Source organism: Dromaius novaehollandiae, chromosome 11, assembly GCF_036370855.1.
Source record: "Dromaius novaehollandiae isolate bDroNov1 chromosome 11, bDroNov1.hap1, whole genome shotgun sequence".
In the NCBI taxonomy this organism is placed as follows: Eukaryota; Metazoa; Chordata; class Aves; order Casuariiformes; family Dromaiidae; genus Dromaius; species Dromaius novaehollandiae.
The window spans coordinates 19,128,935-19,140,952 of NC_088108.1; the positions used below are offsets into that span (position 1 = coordinate 19,128,935).

The window sequence follows — 12,018 nt, forward strand, 5'->3', positions numbered from 1 at the left end:
TCTCTTGAACTTGCCTCCAAAAAAGTCTTAGTCCCTCACAGATGACAGCCAACTACTTACTTTGGTCCACAGAGCAAGAGTCAAAGCAATTAAAGTCAGTACTCCACATCTGATAACAGGTTTTCGGCATATAAAGAGTAAAGTAGAAAAAGAGACGTTTAATAACCTGGTCTGTCTGATCTGGCATTTCAAATCATATAAGAACAGTTTAGGTATCTGTGTAACACCCCTCCATGTATAACAAAGTATAACTATGAGATTAACTATTACTCTTAATTACCGGGTGGGGGTTATTCGGTTCTTTTTTTAAGAACATATTTTCAAGTCTTGTGAAGTTCACTTTCTCTCTAGAGACTGCTACAAGGCTTCTCAGAGGGTTGGATGTGACATTCCTCCCTTCCGCCATGGATTTATTCCCAAGTATGGTGATGTCTGCTGTTCCCAGCAGTAGTGAGAGGGCAGGGACAGGAAGGAAAAAGAGGGCAGTAGAAATTTCTACAAAGCCACACACCACCAACAATCTTAACCAAAAGTCTTCGTTAGCGCTATTAGCACCAATGTTGGAATTCTACTCTGTAATACTGAACAAGCCACAAAATTCAATTCTTACTCGACTTCCACACATTGTAGGTTTTCTTTCATGTTTTTTCATTGGTGGTGGTGGTTTGTTTTCTCTTAACCATCCAGTTTATCAGTACCTCTATTACACAAGGCACTAAAACTGTAGGGCAAAAGATACTCCTTTTTGGATTGTTTTTGCAGCTGTGTGTTGCAAGCTACTTTTGGTTCTACTAATTGCTCTCATAAAAATCATTTCAACAGCCTTATTGCAAGAGGGTGGAATTCGGAGTTGCTTCTTATTTGTCATCCAAGGTAGAACGCCAATACTCATTTTCATGGCAGTAACTGCTTTAAGCTTCAAATAGTACATTTCTTACTCCTCCTTAGCAAATAATTTAAAGAAAGGTCTTAATAGCCAATTATTTTTTACTCATACTAATATTTTGACAAAGGATGAATTGCTTCAAAAACAACTCGCTGTACTCTTACGACCTTTCTTGGGAGTGGGGAGGGGAAATGGCAAATTTGCCTTTGACATTCTACTATTTTTATAGTAGAATTAGATATCTCCTTGAAAAATATATCCTACAATCTAGTTTCTTGGACAAGCTTCTTGAGGGCAGCAAGATGCTCATGAAACTGGCCTTGAAACCTGTCAGTCTAAGTCTGCCACTCCTATTCCTCCCTTTGCCAGTTCTGAGAAGACAAGGATATAGTCCTCTGTATGGACGTACAAGTCACAGCTTTTTATTAGCACACGTCCATAAAAATCTTAGGCTTTTAATAATAACATTTTGTCTTTTCTCTCCAGCACTACTTGGCACAAAAACTACAGATGATATACATGAAATATTATGGTCTCTTCTGTGATGATTCTCAGTTATTATGCTCTGCTCACATGGCCAAGACAAACTGTCAGAACTGGAACAAGAAAATAGTTACTGCCTAATTTTACCTCTTTTCTTCTATTGGATAAACAGGAAATTTGCTCGGTTACTCTCCTACAGGGTTGGCACTTCCCTGACAGTCATATCGGTGACAATTTCTTGTCACCCATAAGGGCTTCTATTTTTGGCGATACACTTTTATCTACTGTTCTCCACCTGTGGTGTTTAGCTAACTCATGTTATCACTTCAGTCCTTAGGAGACTAAAAATCCCTGGAACTTCATGGAGTATTTGGGGAAAGCCATGATGACCTGCAATATTTCAGAGATTACACTAGATGATCCAGGGGATTATCTAAGCTGCAATTTTGTAGAACTATGGAAGGATGCTTTTGGTGGGAAAGTTTCATTAGGAATTCTGTCCAATACCTTCAGGGTAATGATTATTCCTGAACTGCTAGTGATTATCCCTGAGCTGCTATAACACATTCTAATGAAGGAGAAAAAAATCTCATGATAGAAGCAGCCATTTTCTTTTTGGAGAATTTCTCTGTATCTAACAGAAAAATCAATTAGTAAGCAAAAAGAAACAAACAAAAACCCGCATAAAACCAAAGCTTGTTCTTCAGAAATTTTTGCATGTGCTTTAAAATAGGTTTTGATAAAATGGCTGTGACATCAAATTGAGTTGGATTAGTTTATACAGCAGGCTGTTACACACAAGGCACAGGATCTGAGGGGTTTTTTCTTTTTTCGTTTTTTAAAGGAAATATCATATAGATCATACAAAAAAAAAAAAAAACAAGACAAAAACAAACAAAAAACCTCCAAAAATTCTTCTGTTAAGTTTCCCTTTGGCAGAAATATTAATTATAAGTATCCTAAAGGAATAAGGATTTGGTTCTCTGAAAAGCACTTCTTCCAATTTCAGACAGACAGGTAAATGTTGCAGTTTTGGTATTTACCATTTGTTATCCTGTACTGAAACGTACACTACAGCTATGTAAAATCAGTACGCAAGGTTACCGACATTAATCAACAGACCTAAATCAGCAAGCATTTATCAAGATATTACTACCATGGAATATTTGCCTGATAATTCATTTCAGTGGGTACGAGGAGCCATAAACATCACAAAGCTTTTATCAGTCAAAGTTGCGACTCATGCAAATGGGGGCAGGGGGAGGAGGGGACAGGACACCTAACAAACAAACAAAAAAAAACCCCAAACAACACAACCATAAAAACCCAAATGCCAATTTTATAGCTTATTCTCAGCTGGTGCAGACATTTAAAAAAACCAGTCTTTGCAAACTTACCTCTAATTTACCAGACCATCTCTCACTTGGACTACGAAAACGCACAATGCTCGTTGCATCATCATTTTTATTCCTGTTTTGGATCCCAGTTCAGTTATGATAGTGCAATATTCAAGAACTGCTTTAAGCATCATTTAAGCTTGCATCATCATCATAATTGACTAAAACAATTTAAATGAAATTTGTGGCCAAGTTGATAATTTTTTCAAAGGGTGTTTCATGGGAACTGTTTCTAAATTGTATCACAACAATATCAGTAAACTTCCTATCAGATTATTCACTTGGCTCACATGCAGCATATCTGCTAGCCTTCCACAAAGTCAAGTGCCTCTGACTTTGATGAGTCCATCCAAATGTCGAACTAAGCCTTATCCTATTCCTTTTTAAAGACTGTTTTGAAATCCTTGTCTTTTACTCAAAATTGGAACCAAACTACCTTTTGCAGTGTTGAAGTTCCGTAAGTTTTTTCTTTTTCTTTTTTTTTTTTTTTTTTTTTCTCCATCCACTTAGAGGAATCTACACTTCCTTGGCAAACAGACTATACTCAAGAGTCTTTCCTGGCTTTATCCAATGACATTCATTTGTCAGTTTAGACACCTGCTTCAAGGAGGCAAAAACCCTTGCATTTTAAGACCTATTAACTCAGTACAAATGTCACTACTTTCAAAGGTTCTCCTTTCTATTAAGTTGTGCAGTCAGTTAATCCATCTTGTTACACAGTTCTGCCTGCCACCTGGGAATAACTAAAACTCCTGATACACACCAGGAGATGTTGCTCAAGATCTCTTTTTCCTAATAAGGTTCTTTTTTCCTAAGCATATTTTATTCAAAAAAACTATTAAGCTGTGTTCAAACTCTATGAGTCCCTTGCCAAGTCTAGAAGATCTGAAGTATCTGAATGCTACCATAAATGCATGCTAATACTGGCTTTGGTTTTTTTTTCCCAATTTCGTTTACTCCTTCAAAAAGACTTTAAGCTACAAGAAATACAGAGTTCCACTACCTATCTTACAGTGATTCGATAGAGAGAAAAAAAAAAAGTTAAAAAAAGATCAGCATTCTGCAGCTGTAGAACTCTGGAACAGAGCTGATGCCACGCAGTACAGCAGTTTCAAGTCAGGTATTGCCAGCCTTCTGCTGCAAATACACTTTTGTAGTTTTAATGTAACTGGCCCCTTTTTATATATGAGAGTTTTTCTGAGGAAGTATTTATATTTGGATAGAAGAAAACAGTTGGATCATACTTAAAAAAAAAAACAAAAAAAAAAAACAAAAAAAATTTTCTGTTTCTCAGTTGTTAGCCAAAAGGAGTCCCAGGTCTAGATTAAAGAAGATTTTCCTCCCTTGTCTCACCATGCATTATGCTGCCTTCTCATTGAAAACTCATTTTATATTTCTGTTGCCATTCTGAATCAACACTGTATGTCATCACAAGACAGTCAGAATTTCTCTTTTTGAAAAAATATTTCATTATTTTCACTTCTATTCCAACACAAAGGTCTCCAACCAAAATGAGTGTCCAGCTTTATGCAGCTGTCTTTCAAACAGCATTTCAAGTAGTCAGCTTCACTTCTCACTTAGCTAAAACTGTACCCAGCCTTTCCTCTCTGTATGCAATTTGTAGGACTAGTACAGATGATTGGGAGCCAAACCGTTCTCCCATTATGTAGTCATTAGTTTGGCTGTCACACTTCTGAGTCAGGTAGCATAGACATTTTATTAGTTTAAACGTATTTTAAGATATCTCACATTTTATTTTTCCCTTACTAGTTGGCTTCGAAACAAAACCATTTACTGGCAGCTTACAATGCATGCAATACAAGTTGAATTACTTGCCTTATTTTTATTTATTGTGTCCAGGGACAAATCAAGGCTGCTTTAACCATGATGAATCACTCCTTTCTCAGAGTACTCTCCTAGTAAGTCAATAATATTATTATTTACATATTTCAGTATTAAATTCAGTATTAAATTCTCAAAGCCATGTTTTGCCTCAGCAATTTTTCCATGCACAGGGCTTCAATACTTGTTTTTCTTATCCAGCTACCCAACTCCAAAAGAAAATTATAATCACATTCACAAAAGTCTAAACTGTCTCTTTTGCAAGGATATCCCTCTCCTATTTTCTAAGTATTTCTGCATATCCTTGGCCTGAACATTCTTAAGCTTGAGAGTTAACCAAATAGAAAAGAGTCTTCTATCTTCAGATGGTGTACCCTGCTACAGAAATGGCACTGAATCAGTATTGTATTTCCCTTTTATATGTGTATATTCAGCCAGACATGTAAATAGTTTAACCACTTCAGTTGCCTGTATCTAGACTATTCCACATCTAGCCCATGTCTACATGTTTAACATCATTTCTGTACCACCTCTAAGATAGTCACTCTTATGGTTCAGGTCTCATCTTTCACCTCACTTCATTGTCCTCCTCTAAAATATGATTTTGCCTCACTTGTATGCTTTTATAATGTCATTTGCCCATCTCTTAGGCTATTCTAACCATCTCTCTATCACTGCTTCTCTTCTCTAATCACAAGTACTAGCATATGTTGAAGATTATTTATATATATTCTGTCTACGTTCAAGCCTCTAACATGCTCTCATCTATTTTTCAGCACCAAACTGATATCTACCTCTACCTCCCACAACAGCTTTTATACTCACTCAAGCCATGATTCTCAAGTTCCCCATGAGTCAAAGGGGCTACTTAAAGTCTTCCCCAAAACCACACATTCACTGTTATTTACAAGCCTCAAAATTTTGTTTTTTTGTGGTGCTTACAAGAAGTTTGAATGAAGCTAAGATGCTGGAAGTGGACTGAAAGCCAGCTGAACTACTGGGATCAGAGGGTTGTGGTAAACAGCACAAAGTCCAGCTGGACACTAGTCACCTGCAGTGTGCCCCGGGGGTCAATACTGCGGCCAGTGCTGTTTAATACTTTCATCAGTGACCTGGATGTTGGCAGACAGCGTGCCCTCAGCAAGGTTGCAGATGACGCAGAACTGGGAGGAGTGGCTGACAGACCAGATGGGTGTGCTCTGTTCAAAGAAATCTCAACAAGTTGGAGAAATGGGTTGACAGGAACCTCAGGAAGTTCAACAGAGGGAAGTGCAGAGTCCTGCACCTGGAGAGGAATAACTCCTTGCATCAGTACACGCTAGCAGCCAGCTGGCTGGAAAGCAGCTTGGACTGAAAAGACTCAGCAGTCCTGGTGGACCAAGCTGAACATGATCCAGCAATGTGCCCTGCATGTGAGTGGAAATTCACCATAAGAGATACTAATCTCCTTGGCAATTCCCAGCCAAGTAAGATTTTTCAAACGTGCACTCAACACCATCAGCAGAAATCAATCTTTTGCTTGTCACTGCAAGATAACAGCAACACGAGGGAAGTGCAGAGTACACAGCCGAAACCAGAGCCCTGAGTGAAGACCTTCAATCTCTCTGGGTCTCAGGTAAGGCAACCTGAGCAGCCTCCCAGTAGCTAAAACTGATTTACCATAAGAACTTAAAATTTAATAGGTAAGAAAATGTCTCTCACTAAGCTATTTATCTGTAGCTAGAAAGCTGAAAGATCTGCATCCTGTAACGGTACACAGGATAGAGGCAAATGGCATCATTTAAGGAAGGAATGAACTGTGGCATAAACACAGAAGTCTTTTCAGCACTTTAAGTAACACAAATGCTTTGACAGTAAGAGGCTCTCATATATAAGGCAGTCTTAAATTATATGGAGTGTATGTGAAAGCTCTTATTAATTAGAATATAGATATGGATAAAACAAATGCTAAGCATTTTTCCTGTTACTTTACATACCATGACTGACCAGGGAGCTGAGTCTGATTACCCACTGATGCTGCCTTTAGAGTTTGTGTGGTTTTGGACTACCTCACAGAATAAGTTTCTATGCCCAGAAATTCTTTGAAATCAACTGAGCACTTAAACTTTCAAAAAATTAAGCTGAAAGATAAGCCAGTTTTAAAAGTCATTCGGAAGGCTATATGGATCATGGGTTCTACCCTGGATAAATGTCTCCCTTGCAATATTCAAATACTTGATTGCATGCTCTTTGTAATGCAGTGCTAATACTTGGTGGCAAGGTTATTAGTAGACATGAAGTGGCTTAAAATATTAATGGATTTAGTGTCCTTTCACATTTCCAAAACTGATTGATGTGATTTTAGTCACTTTATAAGCAAAAGCTATTCTGTGATGCAGGTAAGGGACTTAATCCTTCCTGTGCAAGAGATTGTAATTAGAATCCTCTTACTTCAGTCCTAAGCACAGGCTGCTGTTTTTAAAAGTGTTATTGTTGCATGCTTCACCATACAACACTCTTACTCTCTGTATTCTCTTACTCTCTGTGGGTCAGCCAGTAGAGGGAAGCATCACATTCCCAAATCCAATACATTACAAGGTTACTGTAATTCACCACTACAAGTTTGAACCTTTCATGATTCTGCTAAAAAATAAAAATAAAAAAAAAAAAAAAAAAAAAATTCCTAACTAAGCCTTTTTAAAGCCTTGACTCATTTACATGGGACAAAATAGATGGTGAAGCTATTGAAAAATGCTGCAGTTCTCGCATCAAGTGATGTTTCATGTTTGGAGCCTGTTAAAGTACTACTGCATGAGGAAGGAACTAGCCAGTGCTTTTCTGTCTTCACCTTAAACTTGGAATTGGGAAATATAATTAAGGCACACGTATTCTTTTAAAATATTTTGAAGCAACAAATTCTGTTCAGAAATTGCTTGGAGGTAATAGTGTCCCATGATGCATGTGTTTTCTAAAGCAATACCTGACCTTAGACATTGCCAACGCTACTGCAATATTGCTTTTCTAGAATTTGTGAAAAGCATTTCTATTATTAGCATTTTGAATTTGGTTTGTAACTGTCTTTTTCATGAAGCCAAATCTTTTACATTCGTTCCTCATGTACTAACTGGCCTATCAGTAAAGCCAAGAGACTTGATGCATCTCTGTGCCTTAGTTCCAAATTAATAATAATCACTTGCCGCATTATAAAGTTAGAAGATTCCAAGCCCTCTGTAATTTCATACATCATCAGAACTTTAACATCAACCTGAAATTTTTATTAGGCAATCAACACACACAACGGAAAAATACTTCTAGGAAAGATTACCACAAGCCAGGTCTCAGCTCATTCAAGTTTACTTAAGAGATTGGTAGGAAGCTTATACACACACTACATTATTTTTATGCTAAGGGAGGCATGACTACTTAAGTCTTGTTTTCATTATAATGAGAAGTGAAAAACAAACACATACCAGACTACTGTATTTTCATAGCAATGCCTAGGCAGCTCACCAACTGTTCAATAGCAAGTAAGATCTTAATATATTTCTCAGCTGCTAGTTCTGCTTATATTTGACCAGAAATACTCATTTTAACTTCTTGTTCTCTGCCTTAATTTACCACCAGAAGCTGTTGGGAATTTGAAAGTAAAGTCCTTCTGTTTTGTGTACTGAACATAGCTTGGGGCATTTGTCTCCTCATGCTTTAGCTCAGACAGAGTTAAACAAAGCCAAATGACTTGAGCAGACATCCCGTTTGTTTTACTTTTCTTCATTCAAAATCTAAAAAGAATGCTACCAAGAAAGTTTAAGTACAGAAAAATTAATAAGCTTAAATAGGTACAGAAAAATTGCGCAGAGGATGTGCAGTTCCATTTCAAATGTTCTGAAGGTCTTATCACAGGTTGATACAAAAGTAAATGACTGCTGTTTTAACAGCTTTACAAGGATGCATTCATTCAACAACAGGAAAGTCACTAGATTAAGCAGTAGAATTAGAAAAGGGGCATGGGAAGCAGATTAACAGCTGAACAAACGTTGGTGCTTAAAGGCTCTTGTTGCTGAGTTTGAGAGAGACTGCATTTTACAGCAACTTGGTGCCTCAATTTGACTGAAAGAGCATTCCAACAGTGAACACTATCATGTCATAAAGCTATCATACTTAAAAAAGCAGCAACACAATTCAAGGAGAAGTAAAATGGAGGATAACGCCCTATTTTTTAAAAACACAGAAATCTCAGATTTTCCAAAGCTCTCTTTTTCCCAGAAAGGCTAATATTTGATGCATGATTATATAGCACTACAAGGGGAAGGCACCTGGATTTTAGCATTAAAAACCCTCTTCTGACCCAGTTGCAACCCTAATTATTTGTTTTGTGTTCACTCTAGCAATTAATGTCAGTATTCTCTGCAACTTCTTGTTTGGGAACACTGAAAATAGCTGCACTAACTTTAATAATGGCCTTTCCTCTCTACAGCCTGTTCCCCTGCTAATTTCATTTGCTTTTTTCCTTCAAATAAAATAGAAAGGGTTTGCATAATCTACCACACACAAAAAAAGAAAAAAATTAAGAGTTTATGTACTCTCCTTTTTCAGTGCCCCAAAAGCTGCAAAACACAAAGTCATCTCCAATTTTCTCTAAGCTTATTTCTAACTAACTTCACATATCACAGACAGGTGAGCATTTCTTTATTACTCTGCTAATACATAGCCTACAAATAGTACATTAGGGATCATACTGCCAACAACCTGCTGAAAACCTTCAGTGATAAATAAGGCCTGGATAAAATGAAGCACAATTTAGTAACAATACAAGTCCAAAGGTGATTCTGTTTTGTACTGTGATGATAGGTACTCTCTGCTAAAAAAGTCCAGCCAAGCCAGAATTGTTTTTAATATACATGGAAGCTTAAATGGTCATTATTTGCTCTATAGACTTTTTTGAGATTAAGAAATGTATTATCCCAAGGATTTCTCTCCTCACAGTTTCTGCTGACAATCCATAGCCTTTTGTTCACTTACATCAGACAGAAACCATAATTAGGCCTAAAGTAATAAAATCCTAGCCTTCAATATGAAGTATTAATTACTAGATCATAAAACTGTACTACTGAGTCAATTTCATTAAGTGCTTTTTAGGAAAGTCCCTTTAAAAAAAAAAAATTTAAAAGGGTAGTAAATCAAAGAAAGCACTGACTCAAGGAGTGATTTAATCCTTCCTAGTTTTTTTCCTAGAGTTCTTCAAGCAAGTTACTGCATTGCCCTCCATGCGTATTAGTATACTTAATAAAGAATGCTGCAGTGCTCAGTCTCAGACAACAGTTAGTTCAGTGTGGCCAAGCATTAACCTTTTAGGTCCATAAAGCAAGCACATTTGTTTTCAGACAAGTTCTCATGCGTTAGATAAGGGCATTTTTACTCATTATAATACTGTTTTGGAAACTTTCTATAGATTTGATTCATCACAAGATAATTTTTCCTTCTATTCTCAAAGGAAAAAAAAAGTGTTGGGGGGGAGTTTTCCCATGTCATTCATTCCTTCTAACATATGAATTCTGTCTGGCAATTTTTAGCCCGCCGTTGACCAGGAACATCCAACTAACACTTGAACCAAAACACATCTCCGTTCTCAGCTGCTTAGCAATAAATGTCAGCTTCAGTTGAATGTACAAGATGAACTTTTGTTCAGTTTTCATTCATTTTATTCTTGGATTTAAAAGAAGGTGAGCTTTCCTTGCAAACGGCTCATCCAAACACTTGATAAAACTACTGTTTTTTTGTCTAGTCCCCCCGATAAGAAATGCTATACTACAAGACAGAAGTGGATACATGCCTGAGGATGTTCTATCTCCTAGTGATCACATTTGATTCATTTATCAGTTTACTTACTATGCTATCAAAAACCACTCCCACTCCCCCCCACCAAACTTTCAAGTATTGCAAGGTGAAGATACTGCAATTTCTTATCATGCATCATTATGGCTGACATCCTTGAAACTTCCTCTTTAAGGATTCTTCTCAGCTCCAATGCTGGTTAAAAATATGAAGAGGAGTTATAAGGATCTGGACAAAGGAAATGGATAGTTTTGCTGATATTAAAGTAAGAATAAATCCATACAGCTTTATCTCATTGTATTCCCTACAGAATCCATTATTTGTCATGCAAGATCTTTAAATTATTTAGCTTCAGTTAATCAGTTATTTTATTCTTTCTACACTATTTAGACAAAGAAACTATGAGGCATTGTTAAATACATCTTATTCTCCACACTATCACTGTATATGTTAAAGTACAAGTCACAGGAAGATGTGCATATTAAGCTTTTACATATTACCTTTGTTAACACAAGTGTATTTAAATAGAGTCCAATGAAAATTAAGGTAAATTCAGCTGTTGCATAATCTTCTTTTATGTGGACACGTTGCTTTCTAGTGATGATTAAGTCATACCTTAGAAGGGTAATTTGGAGATGGGAATCCTAGCTACCTATGCTCAACAACCAAGCATAAGACCTCAGTATGCCATCCTTTTCTGAAAGAGAAGCAAAAAAGTTAATGCCTCTTGCCTGGACATGTGTTTAAAAAAAAAAAAAAAAAAAAAGAAAAAAAAAAGTAATAGGAAAAGCTTGAGTGGGAAAGCTTCAAAAACCACTTATTCTTTCTGTGTGCAAAGTTTGTGAGCAAAAGGTAATGACACTACTACTTCACCCTACTTAGTAAAACTTGTACTGAGCAAAAGAACTGTTAGACTAACAGACAGCAGTATGTGGATATTTCTGTGCTGCTGCATGGTTCTTAGCACTGTTTTAAAGTTTGGAAGGAAGTACAAAAAGAATAAGCCTTCTCAACATCTAGCCACAGATCACCTATAGCCCAAGAGGGCCACATATATGTAATTGTCTTTAGTTGAGATATTACAATTCAGATGACTTTAGTTACTCTAAGTAAGCCACAGCGAAGAAAAAGTAGAATTCATGCTTTAGAGGATAGCACAGATGCACACTTCTCTGAATTCAGCAGAACTGCTCCGAAAACTTAAAAAATTCAGTGGAAGCACAAAACCAGAAATAATTTAGAACACAACTGCAGTCAAGTTCTATTAATAACAGACAGATGTTTTCAATATCTAAACCACTAGAATAGCAAGCCAAATCTTGTTATAACAAAATTACACAATTTAGGTTATTGCTAGCTGTTTCCCCAGGCCTAATCTCTGCTGATGACCTAAAGCTCCACTGCAGTAATTATACCACGGTCATGCTGTAAACTCAAATATATGCAACACAGAGTTCAAAACTGCTACAAACTTGGGGTGGGGTGAGGGCAGAGGACAGACCACTACTAAGTTAGAAAACAGATCTCTCCTACAGCTCACAATGGAAGGGATCTCTCTGCTGGAAAATATAATGAAGTAATGAATTCACACACCATGTT

At 36.8% G+C, this 12,018-nt stretch overlaps 2 long non-coding RNA genes across 2 annotated transcripts in view; one reads left to right on the forward strand and one right to left on the reverse strand.

Annotated features, from left to right (window-relative positions):
• Positions 1 to 12,018, forward strand: part of LOC112981744 (uncharacterized) — a 148,718-nt gene that overhangs the window by 132,010 nt on the left and 4,690 nt on the right. The window contains exons 6-7 of the long non-coding RNA XR_010391062.1: positions 4,627 to 4,685; positions 5,385 to 6,223. This is a non-coding gene — a long non-coding RNA (uncharacterized LOC112981744). The remainder of the gene's footprint in view (positions 1 to 4,626; positions 4,686 to 5,384; positions 6,224 to 12,018) is intronic.
• LOC135329558 (uncharacterized) overlaps positions 1 to 12,018 on the reverse strand; it is a 146,413-nt gene that overhangs the window by 111,036 nt on the left and 23,359 nt on the right. The window lies entirely within an intron of this gene.